Source organism: Argiope bruennichi, chromosome 11, assembly GCF_947563725.1.
Source record: "Argiope bruennichi chromosome 11, qqArgBrue1.1, whole genome shotgun sequence".
NCBI classification, from domain to species: domain Eukaryota; kingdom Metazoa; phylum Arthropoda; class Arachnida; order Araneae; family Araneidae; genus Argiope; species Argiope bruennichi.
This window is the reverse complement of record NC_079161.1, coordinates 38,481,571-38,505,062: the sequence shown is the minus strand read 5'-3', so window position 1 is coordinate 38,505,062 and position 23,492 is coordinate 38,481,571. Positions and strand designations below refer to the sequence as shown.

The window sequence follows — 23,492 nt, the reverse complement described above, 5'->3', positions numbered from 1 at the left end:
AGTTTCAAATTAAATGGTTTCATTAACAGGTGATAAGTATGGATTAATTGAACATTATTGGATTAGAATTCAATAGTTTTTCTTTTCAACAATAAACTGTTGAATGTTAGTGATACTTTTCTTGGATTTTCGTATTTTGTGTGCATATCTTTCATTATTTTCAGTACAACTGGAGGAATGATATAAATTAATTTATTTAACTGAATCGAGAAGTAACACGAACGCAAACTAACAGAGCTCTCAGAAATGTACCCTTTGTTATGTAGATGAGCGGCAAAAGGCCTATTAATGATTCTACAATTAAAAAAATATGTAAGTAAATTTTTTTCGACGTCAATTGTAAATTTGACAATGCTTGTTTGGTTTCTTCTGAAGAAAATCAAATGCTCGTAGGAAAAAGGGATTCTTTTTGATTGATGAATTTCGTTTAAAATTTGAGAGAAATCTGAAAGTTTAGAATAATTTCACATATCCATTTCCTCCCCTCCCCCCTTGTGCTCAATGTATTTTTGAAAAAATAAACCAACCCAGGACTGGTATTCTATTCATGGTCTAATAACTAATTTTTAAGCAATTAATGATTAAAATATATTTTTACTAGAGAACTGATTTAATTGATATTTAAGACTACATATATTTTTTACATCTTGATATGAAGATTATGTTATTTTAATATATTTTGTGTAGTTTGAGTAAAGAAATGTGCTTCCCATAAAATTATAAAAAATTATTTGCTGTCCTCTGGTGTTATTCTCCAAATTTAGTTTTCAATATTTTTTTATTTCTGTTATATATTTTGTTTTGCGATAGCTTCGAGAATATTGTTGCGCATAAAATGATTTTTGCACCAATTTAGAATTCAAACAATTGTTTTTTTAATAAGACCAATTTAGTTGTTGCGCAAATACTCCTGAAAATTTTGTAAAATATTAATTGTTTAGTTTCAATTTTTAAGAATAATTTTCAGTAATATATATCATTATCGCAATGAAATTTAAACCTTTGTTCTTTGTTTCATCAAATATTTGATCTCGAGATATTCTTTCACTTTTGAATGTAAATAAAAAGATTTTGCTTATTATCTGAAGACTTGTGGAATCAGAGAGTGAAATTACATTAACGCAAATGACAGTGTGCAATTAGAAAACTGTGCATCTGGATAATTACATTTCTAAAGGTATTGTGATTCCATTAGGAAAGTATTAGAACAGATTAAACTTAACTTATATTAAAGAATTAAGATATTACGGTTTAAATAACTATCGCAGTTTTAATCATATAAATACTTTCTTGGGAAAATCATAAATATCAAATTAAGTATGGGAGATTAGATTTAAACTAAATATAAATAGTACTCCCTGCATTTCATCAAAGATGATTATTGTTAATGTGCGAAAAAATCGGATATACAACATTCCTACCGATTTTATGGATTTTCGGAATTATCTTTCATTTCCACATTATTTATTACACATTGAAGAAAACTGATTGTTATCTAGCATAAAATTTTTCACATATAAATTGTTTAAAGTTCCAAGTCATAATAATTGCAATACTGTAAAATGTTTAAAAAATAATATTTTACAATAGTAAAACATTATGAAATGTAAAGCTTTCCTAGTTTGGTTCAATATTCCTTTGTATTATACAATATTATTTCACATATCGCACAGTATGCATTATCAGTAATATGAAGAATTGTTTTTCATATTGTTGAGTATTCATGAGAAATATATCAATTTATATTTCATTTTTTAAAACTTTTATGGCTTGAAAAATGATTTTGATTCAATATATTTTATTCAATAAAATAAAAAATTTAAGTAGAACGAAAATCATACAGATTATATAATCCTTTAATCAATTTTTTTGTTGTTGTTTTTAAATCTCTTTACAAACTTGGAATTTTTAGTAATGCAACTCTTAATAAGCACAGTCAAATGAAATGACGAATAACCACTGTAAAGGCTTCATTTTATATTACAGATTAGGTGTACATTTTTATCTAAATGTTTTGAAAGAATAGATAAATATCCTTTATTAATTATTAAAAATGCATATCTTCTGTAAATTTTAGCTGTTTAAAATCTAATTTGGTCAATTGTTTGCTTCCATAAGAACCTATTTATTATTTTTTATGATACTTTATTACTTAATTGAAAAGAGTTTAGATACTTTAAGTCATTTGTCAAGTGTTTTTTTTTCCTGTGGATAAAACTTACTTTTTAATAAGCACTATTTATTAAAATTACTTCAGAAATTAGAAAGTATTTGTAGTGATTGCATATTTAAAAGTTATCAAAAATTTTAAATTTTTATTACCATAAAGACTTACTTTAGAAATAATTGAAAAAGATTTAAGCCTATAATCAAAAAATAGTTAGAATGGTAATATTTTAGATTTGTTTTGTCTATCTTTTTTTTTTAAATTTTATCTTATAGCATATAGAAATGATAATGTTATAAAAAAAATAGTTTTAATAGCGTTGTATTACGGCAAGTATATATCCAGTAACTCCGACAATGAAAAGTATTCTTGTAAGATGTTCTTTAAAATATTTTTAAAAATGTGTTAACTTTGAAGAAAAAACTTTATTGAAAGAAAATTGGTATCATTGAAACGTTATTTTTTTATATATTTTAAAGTGACGGAAAATCGCTTTTTATCCAAAAATATGCTTTGTAGTTATGGAGGGTAAATATTAATGATTAATTTTATTTAAATGATTTAATATTTTTTTTTAAAAAAAAAGCCTCTTTTTTAGTGAGCACCTATTACCAATCAAAAACTCTCAGTTCAATGTGTCAATCAACTGTTACGTTCAGCAGTTTGATTTCTAGAGTGTCTTGAACGATTTTCCCGTAACGTTGTCGTAAATTGGAGATAACACATCAGCTTATAAATGTTATTAAGTTAAAAATGACATTTATATTCAGTTCAAATTCATTTATAATAATACAATAAAGTGAAAACTTTTTAGTTTAAAATTTATTTCTTAAGATAATTGATACTCAAGATAAGCTTAAAATTTCCATTTTAAAGAGCATATGAAAAAATGAAAGATTAAGGAACTTGGTACAGAAATTTTGGAACGTATAAAATATGCCATTACATGATGTGGAAATAAAAATAAAAATAATTGTGTACAAAACTCTTTTTATTGACTCAAAACATATATATGTTGCATGTAATTCTGATAAAATTCAGCTTTTATTTTTACTCATCTTTTTCTCTTTTTTGATTGACTTGTTTCAATCAAAACTGAATACTTAATCTGGGCCATATTTTTCTTCCACGTCTTCTTTTTCAGCATTTAGTCATTTTTAACTTCAACAGCTGTAAATAAAGAATAAAGACATTAATTTTATAGGAAAATTGTGAATTCTTATATTCTTCTTTCTGAGTTTTCGTTTTTTTTTTCAATTATTATTCTTAAATATTTTGGAAAAAGAATGAATTTTTCTTAATTTCCTTTTGTTTAAGTTTTCTTTTCATCATAAATTGTTATGACATCATCTAATCTTATCTGACCACTTATTTTTACTCCCTGTAAGCTATTATTTGTTTATTTTATTTATTTATTGAATTTTTTTTTCTTATACTAATTACGCGAAGAGAATATATTGTAATTGTCAGAAAATGTAATCAAGAAAATTTCGATAAATCTCTAGTTTTAAAACTATTCGCGTTCCAAAAAACAATATTTGGAATTATAACTATTGTTTATCTACTTAAACAAGAACTCAGATACCAAAGATTGCAGTTAGAAAAATTTATATATAGTGTTTTAATCAAAAATTGATTTTTTTAAAATTTGAATGAAATTTCTGTATCTATCCGTCCATGTGTATATAAGAACATGACAACATAAGAAGGTAAATAGATTAAATCTGGCAAAAATTAGTATTACTAAAATTGCAAATGTGAATTAAATTTTAAACAAAACCATTCAACGAAAACTTCAGGCTTCTTATTCGTACACATTTGAACCAGATAATTAAAAAAAAAAAAAAAACTCATCAAGCTACTTAAATGAATTCGGACCAAAACGGATGCGAAAACTTCAGGCTTCTTATTCGTACACATTTGAACCAGATAATTAAAAAAAAAAAAAAAACTCATCAAGCTACTTAAATGAATTCGGACCAAAACGGATGCGAAAACTTCAGGCTTCTTATTCGTACACATTTGAACCAGATAATTAAAAAAAAAAAAAATCTCATCAAGCTACTTAAATGAATTCGGACCAAAACGGATGCGAAAACTTCAGGCTTCTTATTCGTACACATTTGAACCAGATAATTAAAAAAAAAAAAAACTCATCAAGCTACTTAAATGAATTCGGACCAAAACGGATGCGAAAACTTCAGGCTTCTTATTCGTACACATTTGAACCAGATAATTAAAAAAAAAAAAAAACTCATCAAGCTACTTAAATGAATTCGGACCAAAACGGATGCGAAAACTTCAGGCTTCTTATTCGTACACATTTGAACCAGATAATTAAAAAAAAACTCATCAAGCTACTTAAATGAATTCGGACCAAAACGGATGCGAAAACTTCAGGCTTCTTATTCGTACACATTTGAACCAGATAATTAAAAAAAAACTCATCAAGCTACTTAAATGAATTCGGACCAAAACGGGTGCCTTTTAATGCCTGATATCTAAGTTTTGTACCTGTACGCCTGTATCTAAGTTTTGATCAAAGGATAAATTATACATCTGTTGTTTTTGTCCGTATATATCGTGAACAAATATAATGAGCAAAACGGATGGAAATTTTATATATCCTGACACATAAATTATGAAACTGCATCAAATTTCGAAGCGGCTTTGACACAAGAGAAGTATTCCCAATGCTTTTCCCTATAATAACACACAATATGCCATATTATATAAGTATTTTAATAATAGAGGCATAAAAATGTTTTTAAAAAATAAAAATGTTAGGTGAAATAAGGAGAAATAATGCAATGATGACACTCAAAATGCAATGATGGCATGCCCACTAGATAAATATACGCGAAAACAGACGAAACGAAGAAAGTTGAATACTAAAGGATATAAAAAGTACAGTTTCTTCCCCTTTATATTATGTAAGTTTAAATGCAAAAAAGGGTCTTAGAAAAGATAGTAAATATTAATTGTAATGATGACACTCAATATGAAATAAATAAACGTGAAAATAAAAGGAGAGAAAGCAATAGAAACTATAAATGTGAAAGAAAAAAAAACTAGTGAAAGTGAAAGAAGTGACTCCAGCAATTAGAAATTATTGAATACATTCATTGATTATATTTCATATTACGTACCTATACTTGAAAACAGACAGCTGGGAAAGAAGGTAGAGATTAAATGTAATAACGATACACCGTATTATTCTAATGGGATAGAAAGTATGAAATAAAGACTATGTTATATAAGTAAAAATAGCTTAGAAGAAAAGTAAATGGATTCTAGGAAAAAAAGAGACTGAATCTCGTGGTTACATGCCATAATATGTAAGTATATGATGAAATAGTTATGAAATTAGAGAATTAGAAAAAAAGTAGAATTAGAAATAGCAGGAAATTTTTTCGACATGTGAGTCTGAAATTTCTTAAATTGGAGATATGAAAGAAAATGTGTTTGCAATATTAGGTATGTTACTCTTTCAAAGTGTTTTCCATAATATTTTTTTTTAAATAGAACATTATAAACATCAAGATTATCCTCTTTTAAATAAATTATTTAATTTTTAAAATTTATAATTTAATCAAATAATATGATCAGTGTGAGTGTCGTAATTATAGTATATCATTTTTACTGTGGTATTTTAGTTTTATATTCGATTTTAATGCCAAATTTTAAAGAAAATCTTATCCTGTTTTAACAACCATTATTTTAATTACAGATTTAAATCTGTGGAAAATAAAATAATTACATCTTCTCTTAAATTTACTTTCTTCAAGTTACTGAAAATAATATTCAGTGTGCTGTAATTGGCACATTCTTTTTCATGCTGACAAAGTCTTCTCACATTAAAATGTGATCTTTCAGTTAATAATTTATTATAAAATTATTCTTATATATAAAGAGGTAATTTATTCATTTTATTCTTACCTAAATGGTAATGTAACTTTTACACATAAAAATAGACAATTGCAGCATTCGATGGTCTGTTGATGTTGGAGAAAAAAATTGCATTTGTTGATGGTCAACAGGTTTTGGGGCCAGCTTTATCTTTATTCAGTACTTCCAAAAATCTAATTCTGAATCTTGATCTGCTCAGCTTTCTTTGCTTTTGGATCTTTTTCAATGCTTTGCAAACATTTGAATGCTCCAAAAACTAAATTAAGAAAGAAAAAAAAAGATAAAATTTGAAGAATAAAATGCGAATAAAAAATTACAAAAAGCATGTAATTAATTCCGGAAGGAAAATTTTATAAATTCAATCTGTCGAAACGAATACATATAGCTCATTGAAAATTTAATAATATACAGTATACTTATAGTACAAAAAATAATTGCTTTATTAACAAAACGCTTTAGTAAAATTAATAGTTATAAGTACGTGGCATGTTTTATTCTGTCAAAATCATATTAAGTACAATTAATTACATAATTGGAAATTCTGACATTATGCATTCTGTGACTGTATATGTCTTCTCGGTTTTGGCAACGAATTTTTAGAATTAATCATAAATGGTATGGGAACATCACTACGAATTTCAGAGAGCAAAATTTTATTAGCTGATTCATCTATAATGTGATCAGTAATTTGAGAAAAAATTTATATTTTGTAATCGGCTGTTTTAGTAATTTTATATGAAAACGGGTTTTATAAAAGATGTATTCACTCGAGAGCATTCAACAGCACATGGATATTTAAAAACCCGAGTTAATACTGTACTCAACAATGTTTTTAAAAAAAATCTTGTGGTCTTAACTCACTGTCTGATACAGTAACTTACAGCATAAAAGAGATAATACAATATCCTTCCATCCTATTCTACTTTTTACAATGATAGTGCATGCTACTGCTTATAAGTATATGCATACAACAGATAACTTTGATTCCAGATAGGGATTATAAATTTTTTGTCGAATCCTATTACATTTAAAGTAAAAATTATAATAAAATGTAGAAATCTCCAGGCATTCTTATTTTATCGGCGAATATTCTTAGTTTACTATAGTAATATATTCAAGAATATAACTAATTTCACTTAATATAAAGATTGATTACATTACAAAAAAGTAACAAAATCAAGAAATCTATCAATATTCCGTCTATACTAGCCGCCTTTGGCAATAAGTTGGATTAGTGCTTTTTAAATTTTTCAGTATTTTTGTAAATTGGTCTCTTAATAACTTCTTCAACAAGTTATATTTAAACTGCAAATTTTATAGACATATAATCATAATGTTATAGAAATATTACGTAATTTTATCCATTGTGTTATATATCTTTCTAATTTTTCCTTATTTCTTGTAATATTTTAACTTTAAACTGAGACGGAAGTGTTTAACTTCAATTAAAATAAAAAATATATTTTGATAGAATCGAATATGTTTTTTTTTTAAATTATGAAAACAGAAAGTATCATTTAAGATTGAATTCTTTTGAAGTGCATTGCAATATATGATTTGTGTAATATTTCAATGAATTATTCAATATTTTTTATTCATCTTAAAATAAACTTTTATTTTAACTATTTAAAAATGATTTAAACGCTGTAAATAATAATATTTTATTTCAGTCAAATATACTTCTAATTTGACTAATTTTATTTTGTAAAATTTAAAAGTACTTTTGAAAAAATTATGAAGTCTAAATTTTATAGTGTCCTTTGCTTCTGAAAAATTACATTCCATGAAATGTTCTTGATATACGGTTACTTTTCAATTAAAAAAAATCTTTTTAATCTTCATTTTTAATAATTTTTCATATTATATGTATAAGTCTATTGTTAACGGTTTAGAAATTAACTGTTTCGTCGGTTTATAGTGGATATATTGTATGTATTGAAACATGATTGCTTAAAATAACACAGAATAATTGAATTGATAATACAGATATTTTAAAAGTTACAAAAAATCATTTTGTTGCATTTATTTTTTCAGAAGATATGTTTTATGTTTATTTTATTTTTTATAGACACATGTTAAAAATTATACTTGTCTCTGTTTAAATTGCAGTGAAAGATACTTAATATTTAAATATGAATTTTGTCTGGGCGAGGGCAACACCTTATAAAAAACAAATATTTTAAAAATTGGAAAAAAATTGCAGCAAAATAATAAGTATCATTGAATGCATAATTTTTGAATTTAAAGATTATGTAAGTTATATAATATTTACGGTAGATATACCGGAAAAACTCCAAAATTTTGCTAAATTTTTTATTAATTAAACTTTTGATTAACATTTCAAAAAGATCAGTCCCATGTACACAAATTCACCTTCAAATTATACGTATGCCAAGTTTGATTGCTCTCGGTGAAACATCTGGCCTATAGAGCGTCAATACACACAAACACATATTCCTCTTCATTAAACGTAAGGATTAAAAAATAAATCACTAAAAATGAAATGACAAAAAATAATCTATATATGTTTTTCATATATTCTTACTTTATTATTGTACAATATTAAAAAAGGGAATTAATTATCTTCATTTAATGCAATGCTCGATTGAATTAAAAATTAAAAATAAAATTATAAAACATAGAAATCAGTTCGAATTCTTACTTTTTTGTTGAGTTTGTTTTTATTTCATAGTAGTAATGCATTTACGAATGCACTTATCTTCACTTAATACAAAGCCTGAAAAAAGTACATGAAAAATAAAAACTAAAGTAACAAAATGTAAAAATTGATCAACATTTTGTATATGTTGAAAAATAAATTACAAAAAATAGAATCACAAAACAGCTGTATTCGTTTCTTAGGTGTGATTATTCTTATTTTATTATAGAAACATATTAAAATTTAGATCACTATCAATAGATGCAAAGCCTGATTATATTTAAAATACAAACTAAATAACAAAACTTAAAAATCGTTAAAAATTCTTACATTATCGGAGAATGTGTTTTTATTTTATAATATTTTAAGTATGTAAATTAAATAAATTAAGTTTGTAAAGTATGTAAATTAAGTATTAAGTATGTAAATATGTAATTAAGTATGTAAATTAAGTATTAAGTATGTAATTAAGTATGTAAATTAAGTATTAAGTATGTAATTAAGTATGTAAATTAATAAATTAAGTATTAAGTATGTAAAGTATGTAATTAAGTATGTAAAGTATGTAATTAAGTATGTAAATTAATAAATTAAGTATTAAGTATGTAAAGTATGTAATTAAGTATGTAAATTAATAAATTAAGTATTAAGTATGTAAAGTATGTAATTAAGTATGTAAATTAATAAATTAAGTATTAAGTATGTAAATTAAGTATTAAAGTATGCAATTACCTTCACATAATATAAAGCTTGATTACGTTAAAAACTAGAAAAAAAAATTAAAATTCAGAAATCGTTGAACATTCTCATTTTATCGACGATTGTGTTTTTATGTTATTATATTAATTCAAGAATAAAAAATAAGATCTAAACTTCAAAATTGTTCATTATATATATATATATAAATGTTCACAGAAAGTAAAATCACACTTTAGCTTTAATCGTTTCTCAAGTGAATGTTCTTACTTAATTATAGTAATGCAGTAAAAAAAATGAAATTATCTTCACTTAATACAATGCTCAATCACATTAAAAGTAAAAATGAAAATACCAAAATGAAGAAATCGTTCTATATTAGGATTACATTGGTCGAAAAAATCCTTGGTCATAAGAGAGTTGCATACGTTTTTGAGATGAATATTCTCATTATATTATTATAAATCATTATTGAATTTTTTAAGCTTTACTAGTTCTGTATATGTCATTCATCATTTAGAAATTCGTTACCTTTTTAAGTAAATGTAATCTATGTAATATCTTTTTTGTTTTAGATAGAAAATAAGAAATATATAACAAGAAATATCGAAGCTCAAATGTAAGAAATGATTATATTGGCTGAAAAATGTAAGTTTTTTCTACTTTTGTTTCGAAAGAAATAATTCTCAAACATGAGATTCTTTTATTTGTCTAAGTCATGTTTTGTTAGTAGGAACTATGGTAGTATTAAAACTTCTGCTTATCCAAAACATATTAAAACATCCTATTAACTAGTTTTCTACAAATTTTATCACTGTGCGTGAAACTGACACTTGAGTTTCTATTAAATTCATATTAAACTTCCGGATTAAGTCCTAAGTGTGTTTTACATATGTAAAAATACTCAAAAGTAAAATATCCAAAAAGCGTTGTAAGTATCAGGTTAAACTAAACGTTTTATGTAATCATTATTTACTTTATCACTATAAATAATATAGTAAATAGTGATTTGATTCTTAAAAAAGTACCTTATCATCATTTCTTTTATAGACATGTGACCGTGTATTGAAAGTGATGAAGTATACTGGATGGTAAACGTTAATTACAGCATGGTTGTTGGTGATGTTCTTATAATAAAAAATTAAACAGAATAATAGATCAAAAATGCAAAAATGAATTCCTAATATTATCGAAATGTTATAAATAATAAAATAAATTTATATTATATGTATATAATATATAATAAATAAAGAAAGCAAATAACCTTATATATGAATACACTAAAAATTTCTTCGAAAAGAAAGGACAAAAAAATCAATGAAAAATTGTAGATTTAATGATGTTAATGAAGTATGATAAGTTGCATAAGCTATAGGTTGGACTACATATATAAATTTTGCGAACAGCATTATTATCATAGAGGTTATGATGTGAAATGTAACCAATTAAAAAACCATTAAAAAAAGTACGAACAGCTTCTGTATTTATATGAGAAATTTTTAATCTGAGATTTATTACTATATGCTATTGTTTCAAAAACATTATATGTATAAATTTCAATCAATAGACTTATAATTGCCACAAATTTCATTAGACAGAATTTGAATTCATTGTTTTCTTTACTAATACATGCATTTTACTTTAATTGACATATTTGTTTAAGTCAATTTAAGCGATTGTTCTTTTATTATGTTAATGGTTCTATCACAATCAGAAAAAAATAATCAAAAGCACTTGCTTATTATTTAAATATTTTTATGGAATTATATGAAAGTAAAATCTACATTGATAATTTGCCTATTTTTAATGACAGCATCAAAACAAATATGATTTAAGATTTATGTATCAAGTTCTAAATTACGACAAATATTATTAATTTTTATAATGCATTAACACTTTTATTATGGTGGTGCTCATACAATACTGTCTTGTGTGGAAATAAAAAATTTATTATTATATAAATCATATTATGTAGATTCTAATACATTTACTCAAATATTGACCACACTTGTTATATTTTGTATTTACTTTTTATAAAAATGGTAATTCATATTTATTTCATTTGTAATGATAGTTAACTTATTTTTTAATTTGAGCTTTTGTCAATGTGATGGCACCGCGTTGATAAAAGCTCATTTTTTTTTCATACATGCATAACTTTCTCGTGCAGGTTAAATTTTATTTATTTCTTGCGAGCTAAATTGCTGATAAATATGGTTAAATTATTTTTTTAAAAAAATCATTAAAAATAAAAATTTAATTTGTTGGTTAAAACAGTGGTATCATTAAAAAAGTAATTTTTTTATCGTCAGTATTGTTATATTAACGTGTGTAATTTAAAATTTTCAGTGAATGGTAACGTTGTTACAATTTTTTTTTAGTTTAGCGAAAGCGGCAATAGTATTGTAATATTCCATAAAAAATAGAAAACGGCGATTTAAAAAATGGTTGTAAAACATCTTGCTTTTGTTAAGAATATCTACTTCATTGCTTGGAATCTGGGATTCAAATAAAGTTAGTGACATTAGCAATCAGATGATGCAAAACATAAACTTTATTTTGAGATAGATAACGTACGAGTTTTGTGTGACTGTTTAGTAAATAGCGTTTTCGATTACACGTTAAAACACTCAATATTAAATACAAACAAGAGATTTCCAATTTTTAGAAATGATGTAATAAATCCAAAATGAAAAATGCTGAAGGAGTCATTCGCATGCGATGTTATTTTTGTTGGAAAGAAGCGAAAATTTCAGCGAAAACTTTAAAGCAACTATTCACATTAAGAAATCTCGTCTAATCCTTAATTTAAAACTCTTAAAAAAATGATACTGTTACTTAATACTCTTCTTAAAAAATGATACGTTACATAATACGCTTCTTCCAAGGAAATTTCGGGTAGTTTTCTTCTAAAGCAATTTCACATAATTATATTTAAAATTATTAAAACAGATATCGCTGCATGATATTCTTCTAATTTATTAAACAATTTCACATAATTACATTTAAAATTATTATAAGAGATATCACTGATTATTAAAGAGATATTCTTCTAAAGAATCATCAACAATTGATAAGTTCATATCGACTGAAGACTCTAAATTAACACAAATTATATATTTATTAGAAATTAAACATTGTAATTATATTGTTATAATTATACATTATATTTATGCCAAAATTAATAAGTATTATAAATTATTCATTTTAAGTTATCTGTTGAAGAATGGCAATCAATACCTACCAGATTTAATATACCAGAGTGAGACATGACACGGAACTAGGAAATTTCAAGGGTGCTGCCTGTCTTTGGTGTCGACCCCAGTGTGGCTATGCTTCATCCGATTGAGGTTGCTTCACGGCGATCTGTCGTTTTCTACGTACGGCGTCCGTTCGGGAGAGTTTAGGCCTAAATATTAATTAGAGATTAATATTGATAAATACTACACCGATTTTGTTTATAAAACGATTAAAAAACATATTCTCATGTGATTGCTATTCTAAGGGAAGAAGCGAAATTTTCATCATAATATTCGCAGCGATTCATTTTTTTAAAAAAATCTGGCAGGTCCACAATTATTTTATCTACAATCTCAAAATACATTTTCATATGCATAAGAATTAAGATCTTTTAAATTTGTTTATAAGCTCGGATAAGAATAACATTATGAAACTGATGAAGTTTGGGGGTCTGTAAAATGCTATGTTTTGTTTGAATGTATACTCAGTTCATTTTTATCCTTCAGAAATAACTTTTTTAAAAAATTATCCTTAACCCATTAACTGGCATTTTTTTTAAAATTTTTGTTCGAATAAATTATATATATATATACAAAAGTAATAAAGATCAAGTTAATAGGAAAATCAAATTAAACCAGATAAAGAAACTTCTTTTTTATCTGGTTTAATTTGATTTTCCTATTAACTTGATTTTTATTACTTTTGTCTCAATTCATTTGTGTTTTAGATGTAGCTTCATTTGCGCTCTCTAAATACTATGATGTTTTTTCCTGTTCCTGTTCTTGGTTTTAGTTTCAATAAGAAATAATTTCTAATTGCGATTCCGAAACTATTTCGTTTCGTTTTCAAAATATTTCTTAGTTTAGATTGGATATCTTTATTAATGATCATTTCAGTTATTTCAATAAAAAAAAACAGAATATTAAATAAATATCAGATATTTACTATAACCTCTAAATTATATATTTATATACATTTCATTATAGCACAGAAACCAAACTAAAAATATAATGCTTCAAATAAGAAAATTCTGTTTACAGACAAGTTTCAAATTTTGTCGTTCAATTCATTTTCTGCTACTCACAATATTGACTGACATATATACAAACTAAACTGTCAGTCGTGCTAAATATATTTTTGGCGCCGAGTGATGTGTGTAAAATTCCAAAATTTCCATCGTGGATCGTGGCAGCTAATGGGTTAAAAATAAAAGCCTTAAATGATCCAAAGTAAATTTCTGTCAGAATCCTTCAAGAATTCATTTCAAATATACAAATTTGAATCAACTACAGTAACTTGTTATTATAAAATTGGTATTTTTAAATCAAAAATTATTAAATCTTAAAATTAAATGAACATAATTATTGAACTTTTTTACAATCAAATTAATTTTAAATTATTATTTAAATAGTCAATGAATTTTAATCATAATTTAATTTCTCAATTGGATGTCATTGCTTATACAGATGAGTGTCTTTTTTATGTATTGTAAACGTTTGATGCTTCAAAATATAAATTTTCTAGATGTTTTTAGTAAAATTAATTTAAATGAACATGCAGTGATTGTCTTCTAATTTCTTTTACAGAGTTTAGTTATATTATCTCCGTTTCTACTTTCCAGGTTTAAAATGTCAATGTTTCCAGGTTTAAAATGTTTAAATTCCAGGTTTTAAATGTAAACCACAATGATATTCCAGAATAGAGTTTTAAAAAATAGACTTGAATTCTCATATGCAATTATTTATTATAAACTGATTGAAGAAAATTAATTCCTTTTTCCAAGCATAAAATGCACAAAATAGTTGATTATAATCCCCCCCCCTCCTCCAAAAAAATAGTTGTGTCAAACTTTACATTTTTTTTTCAATTTATATCTTTATATCTAATTTTTTTAAATAATTATAATGAAAGTTTTCAAAAACATATCGAATAATAAGATAAAGACTTAAAAGCTCTTAAAAATTGTTGAAAGACAACAAAGAGTTGAAATGAAACGTTGTTTATTATTTATTTTTTATATACAAATAATTCGAGATTTTCTTTCCTTTTTTCATAATTAATGTAATCTGTTGTCAAAAAGTAGGAAAATTATAATTATTAATTCAAATTAAAAAGACGTCACTTTTCCCTATCTTTAAATGGATCTGGCTTTGTATTAGTGTAATACATTCATAAACAGATAAAAAAAATTAAAAATAAAAAAAATCTATAATATATTTCAGAATTCTTTAAAGATTATAATTTAAAATTAAATCAGTTGGTTTTAACTTTAAAAAAATATCAATTTTCAATGTTTTGAATTACAATGAAACTGATAAATTGCTACTTTCTAACTATAGAATATTATTATCGATTCTGTATTCAAAATATCATAAGCGATTATTCCGGCCTTAAAATATTACGGCATAAATATAAAATTTAATAGCTATTTAATAATAATTTATATTTACTATTATATGTATAAAATGTCGAACAATGATGATAATAATTTGAATATTCAAAAATTGATAAAAATTTTAAATTTCAAATTATTGAACAATGTTTACAGCACTTTTATTGAAATAATTAATTATGAATGATAGTATTTCTATATTTTTTCGTACTTGAATATTTATCGCAAATTTTACAACAATTTCTACTGAATATAATGCAAATTTAAGTAACAAGATTTAATTACTTAAAATTACTGAATATATTGAAAAATAATTGTTAAATGTAATGAAGTTTTTATTTCACTTTATTTCATTTAGAAACTAATATTTCTGCCCTTATTCCAATTGTGTTTCCTAGATTTTCCCTTCTTATTTTAAGGAGGTTTAATAAAATGATTGGCTTTATTCAAATGCTAAATTTATATTTTATAACGAAAGAATTTCTGATCATTTTGATTCTCGTGCCATTTTATTTTCTATTCCAATTAAAGAACCACGAATCTAGTTTATAACCTTCAATATTTTTATTCATTCTTGACTCCATTTTTATGGGAGGACATAGGCTACTAAAAACGAATGATCTACTTGATATAACTATCCTTTTTCAAACCGAACCAAGTAACATTTGCAAATTCATACTAACAATATGACATGATAGTGTGAATTTTCTCTATCACAGTTCTTTCGAAATTGACATTAAACGCTTTCTTTATGTTCATCTTTGTGTTCTATATTTTATGCTCTTTTCAAATCTATCCATCAATCACTTATTAGCAATTCTATTAAAGATAGAAACTCTTCAGTTTTCTCCTAAAAGAAATTATCCTTCGGTAAAAAAAAATTAAAAAATAATAATAATAAAAGCGGCCACTTTCAAGGTTCAAAGGGGAAGGTCAAATATATTTATATGAAAAGTAATGGCATATTGATGAGTAATAAAATAAAGAAATTTCACTAAATTTTGAAATTTTCGAAATGAAATTATTTTAACCAGTATTTTTAATCGTAAAAAATCAGTAATTAGCTAAAATTTAATTTTTTAAAATTTTTATCTAATAAACTATTTTGCCTCTTCCAATCTTCAGATATGCATATCATTAAAAACATAACAACAATTCTATTATTCTTTATCAGTTTTAAACGGAATTTTAATTTTTTTTGTGTATGTGTCGAATGATGATTTTCATTATTAGTCTAGTATATATTATCTTTAAAGTACAAGGGAGTTAAATTTATCTGCTTTAATTAAATAAATCATAATTGAATAAGTACATTTGATACATATTTGAAATGAATTCCAAATGAACTTCGGTTCCATTAAATGAAATCTTTTTTAATAATTTTGATTACAAATACCTGTAAGAACTTCCATATTTTTTTAAAACTCTCACTTTCAAACTTGGTTGGATCCATTTTTCCAAAAATCTAAGCTATTAAGACAATATGAACAATTAATGATTAGTTCATATAATCAACAAAACGTATTTTTTAAAATTATAATTAAAATAAAATATCCACTCTTAAGATTATAAATAAGTTTGAAACACCAAATAATATGCAAATAAAAATTCCTTTAACCGTCGTATCGGTTATGGAACCACTAATGGTACTGTAAATTGGATAATAATGGTGCATTGGATATAATGGATCCACTATGGACCATTAAATCGTATCGATATCCATTCGTATTTTTCTCTGCTTTCTTGAATTTCTAGCTTAAAATAAGAAAAAAATGTAAAACATTCGAATTTATTTTGATTTGTTAGCATTGAAAAACAAATTTTCATTTCTAATTTGATTTGTATGAAATAATAGCATTTATAATTATTGTTATTCATATTTAAATAAAGCGCTGTTTTCAAAAACATGTGACATAAAGGAATAAAGGCATTTAAAAAAACATGCATTATGAACTCGACACAACCTTCCGGGAAAATATACTTTACTTTTACCAAAAATTCAAATTTTTCAGATTATTAAATTTTAATTCTTCTTCAACTATTCTAATATATTTAGAAGATATGCGCTAGATACTTTCAGAAGAATTTCTCTTACCTGACATTTTTAAAGAAGTATTCGCAACGATGGAAAGGAAGTTACAATGAACTCACGCCAATACTGGCTGTAAGAAATGAAAATTTTCATTTCTCTCTTTGTGAATCATTCACTAGTGTGATACGTTCGTTTTACGGTCAGATCACCGGATTCGAATACTCATAGTGAACAGTAGAACTGATTAGACTAGTGAACCGTTTGGATTTCATGGGTGGATTTCATTTAGGTGAACCGCTTACCGTTGACAAAGTTATATCCATATTGAGGATATGTCGACCTGGAAGGCATTATGACATTCTATATAGTCTAATCACATAACTGATTTAAAATAGCACTAACTAAATAACATGTGCCAAAACAGTTCCACCAAATAGGCACAAATTCAAATTTTGAATATAATTTTAAAACTGTGTAAGAAGTATGTATCCTATTGTTAATATGTCAGTATACAAAATTTTAATTTCTCATAATCTTGAAATGTAAGTTTTCTATATTGACATCCCTCAAGTCGGTAGTTAAATGTCCTCGTAATTTTCTACTGATGCTTCCAGTGATTGATTAAATCAGTTCAGGGTTATATACTTTTATAAGAATTTCTCTTACCTGGTACCATTAAAGGATTAGCAGAAAAGATGAAAAGCATTTTATGAAAAAATTATTTTTAAATTATTCTAGAAAATATATTTTACTAATGTATAAATTTTTACATTTGTATATATTTATGTGTATCTAGACGCCCACCCCCTGTTCTTAATGCCCTACATGAAGGTTCCCAACTAAAATTATCTTAATACTCGTTCTTCGCTATTTTGAAATGCTACCACTACTTAAGAAAAGAGTAATTAAGTAACAATTTGGAAGAATTTTCAGAATTTGTAAGCTGTAAAAACAATTTCAGCCGTATAAGTTTTGTTTCACATCATAACTCATTTTCCACTCATACATTTTTTTTTCTCGAAAAACAACTATTTAGTTCATTTTTCGCCACTCATACACATTTAAACGGAAAGATCATACAGGAGCTAAAAGTCTCTATGCTCTATAAACGAAGCTGTGACGTAAAGTAGTATTAGTATTAGTAGGAGTAGTAGCAGTAATAGTAGTAGCTGTTGTAATAGAATTAGCATTAGCAGTTGTACTAGTAATAATAGGAGTAGCGGTAGTAGTTCTTTTTTTTTTTTTTTCATTTCTCATTAATCATATATCGTTCATGATGAAGCGGATTCGAATACTCTCTGTTCATAGTTGAATCGGTATTTCGTTTTTAGAACCTATTAATTCTTCCCATGTGAACATTTCATTTTAATGTAACTATTTCTCTTACTTGTGGAAAACATTTTATCCATATTAAAGAATGTTGATATGAGAGGCTTCCTAATGTTGGAGCAAGTGTCAACGCGAAATTCATCAAAATAGTCTTGGACTAAATAACATGATTCAAAATTATCCCGGCAAAGAAATTCAAATTTTGGATAATATTAAAATAAATATTTAAGAAATATAAATATATCATTCGTGATCATGTGAAATGCTACGAAGAACATCCATATATTCCATCCATAATTTGCCATTAATGCGTAAGAATTGTTCAGTCACTGAAATAAAAGGGATAATCCAATTTTTCGACAATCCATCATCATAAATAGAAATTAAAAATACCGTTTTAAACTTTATAGTAATTGATATTAAAAAATTCTGTGCCTAAATTGTTTTTAAGATGTAGTCTAAACAATTAAAATTGTGTGTAATTTTTAAAAATTTCCAGTGGCATCCTTTTTTTATGTCATGAATAGATTCTTCATAAAAGAAATTATTATCTGTAAAAGTAGTAATTTTCTCTTTCTCTCGTAAGTGGTATCGAGAAAGTATAGTAATCGTCAAAAAATTCAAACTCTTGATGAATCTCCTGCATCTCTAGAGGGATGAAATTTGGTATACGGTCTTTTCTCCAAATTTGCAGTATCTATTAAATTTTGTGCAAAATCTGTTCTGAGGAAGTTCGTCTATCCGGCTGTTCGAATATAAGTTAACACGATAATTACAAAATGAAGAAAGCTAGATAGAGAAGATTTGGTACACAGATTTAACATCAGTAGAGCAAGCACCTGTCAAAGTGTGAACCAAAACCAACAAAAGGTTGACTGTCTATTAGTTGACTGGTCTATACTGTCAGAAACATGCAAATGCGATCATTCAAAATTGCTATGACTTAAATGTATCAAATTAGGAATGGGATTTTCTGACTACAAGGGCAGTTTTGTGTCACATTTTGTTTCATTCATTGAGAAAAACATGAGTACATCACAAACTCGATTTGCAGATACTATTAACCGCATGTCAGGAATTAATTGCGATAAAACTCGTCAAAGATGACACGATAGATTGAATAAAAATGCTAAATTCACGAAAAAAGTTAATATTTTGTAACTATTGTAAGCCAATATCATGTAAGACGTTCTCTGGTATGATATGTTTATTAGAGTTTGCGAGTAAGTTTTTATAAGACCATTCCCTTTGATTGTTAATATGCCGTTTTTTAATCTTGGGATACTTGACATTTTCACTTAAAGGATCATTTCCATATTTAAATAAACACAACTTAGACCTTGTCTAGACGTCGGTAATACTATTTTTGTTTTGTGATATTTTAAAAGCGTCGTTGAAATTACAGTCTTCATGCTATTGCTATCGAATTGCCCTTTCATAAATGACAAATTATTACTGTGAAAATTTCTAGTAGAAATTAAATTCTTTTCCGAAAAGAAATATTCAGAAGCATTTCAAATTTTGTCTAAATTGCACCTGAGCATGAATCGCCATTATGATCGTAAGACTAAAATGGTAAATTTTGCTACATAAATGAAAAAAATAAAAATAAATAGATCTTTATTGTTTGACAGAAATATTAACTTTAGTTTAGTATTGATAGAAAGAAAAAAAATTCGTTTTGTTTCAAAATTCGTTTTTGTAACCATATATCATTCCTGTTGTTATTTTTTACTATTCATAAATAAACATGAAATGCCGCACAAATTTATGTCACGAGCATATGAAAAAGTGATGCATCTTATTCACTAATAATGGATGAAATTTAAAAAACATTTAAAAAATGTTTTTTTTAATTTCATATGCATGTTATAATCATAGGATGTAAATCGTAGAATATCACTCTTAATGCCCATTCATTTCTTCTGCGTTACTTAGTTCTACGTCTTAAAAATAATTAACCTAGCGATTTATCTCTTTTGATATGGATAGAAAATTGAAAGCAGGTATAATTATTGTTTCAACTGACAGTAAAGAAACGTGTGTGGGGGGAGGGGTGTCTGTGGGGGGGTATCATTCTTCAGTCTAGATTGTATGATCTGTAGCTACCCAATTTGTCCTAGTTAAAAGTTATAGAATGGAAACATGCACCTCAGAACGATTTCTTTTGAAATTATTATTAGAAGTTGATTAATTAAAAAATAATCTAGAGATTGATGTTTTTTCGCAATAACTTTCTAAAATATTTTTCCACAGAAGACTCATTTTTCAAATTGTTTTTAAAGTCTAAAAAATACCTTTTCAATGATGCCAATTTAATTGCTGGCAGGGACAAGGGGCGTGATGTTTAAAATTCGTTAGTTCAGATTTAATTAACTTTTAAATATATTTTAAGTATATTTCAAAATAATATTTTCATTGTCCTGAATTAAACCGAAATCGTTTCCATTGTTTCCTCAAATATTTGATCGCATCATTTTTTCTCCTGTTGAAAGCTGAAGAAGGTATCCATTTAATATTTCTGCATCTTACAGGATTAACCAGGGGGTGTAATTTCCCCAAACGTTCTCACATAATCTCTAATAAAGGTGTTATTTCAGAGAACGTCTTGCATGGCTTAGGTATGTAATAGAAATATGAACCTTGGCATGAATTTAGCATTTTAATTGAATCTATCGTGTGATCCTTGGCGAGTGTTTTGGTATCCCGAAATCGTATTTGTGTTGTAGATGCGTTTTTCCCAACATATTGAAACAAAAATTTGGTACAAAGCTACATTTTTAATTCCAAAATTACATACCAGATTTTACATATTAAAGTCACTGCGTGCTTGAATTATCGTGTTCATGTGTTTCTGGTAGTTCAGATCGACAGACGGTCAACCGCTCGTTGAATTTACTCAAAATTTGATACTTGTCTTCACTGTACATGTTAAAAACGTGTACCAAATTTTATCTATCTAATCCTACCCGTTTTATTGTTATCGTGTTTAAATTATATTCGAAATGTCTATCCGAAAGACTTCCTCCGGATTGATTCGGGATATTTACCAATTCGGTATAAAAACTTTATGACAAATTTCATCCGTCTAGCTCAAAGCGTTTTTGAGTTATCTTTGTCACAGATAGACATTTTCCAAAAATGAGTTTCTCTCTCTCAGAGATTTTTCAAAATCTTGAATTTGATTTTTTTTTCATGGTTATAATATTTTCTCTATACTTCCTAAACGACAGAGAGGTAAAAAAAAAAAAAAAAAAAAAAAACATGAAGTTACAGCTACACTAAACTTAGAAGATAAATGTATCAGACTTAATTACTCTTTGTTGTCATCGGAATGGTTTCTATTAGAAGAGATCGTATATGACCGTATGCAAATGCATTAAAATAACACTGCTTTAACATCTAATAAGTTGACGGAATTACGGACAATGTAAAAATTAATTAATAATTCTTGAATCATGAAAATTATTAAAATCGTTTATGTTCGTAAGTGTATGTATTAACTGTGAAATATATTCTGCATCCAAAAATAATAATTATGTTTTGAATTATAATTATATTTTAATACCTGGAATTCCGTTTACGATTATGTATAATATTCTAATAATTACGATTACAATTTATTAATTTTATGAGATTTGAGAACTTTTTTTTAAAAAAAACTGTTTGCAGAAACCAAAGATTATTATTTATCTTTTATCTCTATGTAATAAGGCAATATAGCTTAAATTTAAACTTCTTAAATATTCCATTATTTTCTTAAAATTACAATTAATATTTAATTACTATATTAGTATATAATCTGATGCATTGCGAAAAGGTATTAGTGGGAAAACTGAATTATTAAAAGAGTTAGATAGCAAAATTTTTTTAAAGTAGCAGAAAATCTTGCTCATATAGTTAACCCCTTAGCAGGGAAGTACGAGTCTGATCAACTTACTATTTTTATTTTTAAATCTAAAATTAAGTGAAAATATTAAGCAATTGAAAATATTAAAAAAATTACTTTAAAAGTATCATTATCTCAAATGCCCTTATATTATTATGGAATTAAAAAAATAATAATTCTCTAAAGTAGGATGTGTTATCCTCTGAGAAAATTAAATAAATTCGAATGTCAGAGGGATAATAAAATCTGGTTATGTTTATATATATTTCAGGTCTTTTATTATGTTCATATGCATTTTGTTTTAAGAAACTGATATGAATTGCAAGTGCAATGCTATTTTCTTCTTCTTTATACTACTAACTAAATAGTGCATTAAATTATTTTAGATCTAAAATGAAAGTGCGTCATAAAGAACTATTTTTACTACTTTCGTTTCAATGTTTGTGAGAAGTATGCAAAAATTATTGCCAATTTTCTATTTTTATATTTGCATGAAATTGGAGCATGCCTGTCGAATTTAATAAATTTAATCACATCATACAGCTCCAAGATCAAAACTTATGCATTAATGTTAGCTCCTATTGTTTATTTCATTTCGTTTTATTCTTTTTTTTTTTGAAAAAAAGTGACATTTAAATGCTTATTTCTTTAGATAAGATTTGAATTCTTGTCCTCAAAATGTCTCATCTGTAGAATGATAACAAGCAGAAAACATTTTCATCTATTATTGTTGGAGATTCATGAAAAATTTACGTAAGTTAAAGGGCAATTATTAATTTGGTATTTTGTTAGCAAACTTTATCTTACGTACCCATTGTTGCTCGGGATTGAATTTTTTTTTAAATAGATTTTAAATAATGGAACATATCTATTTAATTAATGGCTAAACCTTTCGATAAAATCTTTCATTTTTTTCAGTATTTGGGAACAGAATATGTAATACCTTTCAGGTGACAAATATATATGAAAATTCAAAAATTTCAGAAACTAAATCAAAACTCGTGTAAATAATATTTGTTATATATAATTTAATTATATTTATTTTATTATTAATTTTAATTAAATAAATTTTATTATATAAATTTTCAATACATGCAAACGTTCTAAACAGTTTATTTTAAAGAAGATGAGAAACTTTTTTGCATCCTAATATTTAAAGGTTTCCATTAACTTACTTTT

At 25.5% G+C, this 23,492-nt stretch overlaps 1 long non-coding RNA gene across 2 annotated transcripts; it reads right to left on the bottom strand.

Annotated features, from left to right (window-relative positions):
• Positions 1 to 3,150: 3,150 nt before the first annotated feature.
• On the bottom strand, positions 3,151 to 17,253 carry LOC129956954 (uncharacterized). Of its 2 annotated transcripts, XR_008782714.1 has the most exons (6): positions 17,159 to 17,216; positions 16,460 to 16,533; positions 12,676 to 12,840; positions 8,739 to 8,813; positions 6,107 to 6,332; positions 3,151 to 3,337 (listed from the first exon to the last, which is right to left on the bottom strand). It is a non-coding gene; the product is annotated as an uncharacterized LOC129956954 (long non-coding RNA). The 2 variants fall into 2 exon arrangements; XR_008782715.1 differs by lacking the exon at positions 16,460 to 16,533 and having other exon boundaries at positions 17,159 to 17,253.
• Between the last annotated feature and the right edge of the window lie 6,239 nt (positions 17,254 to 23,492).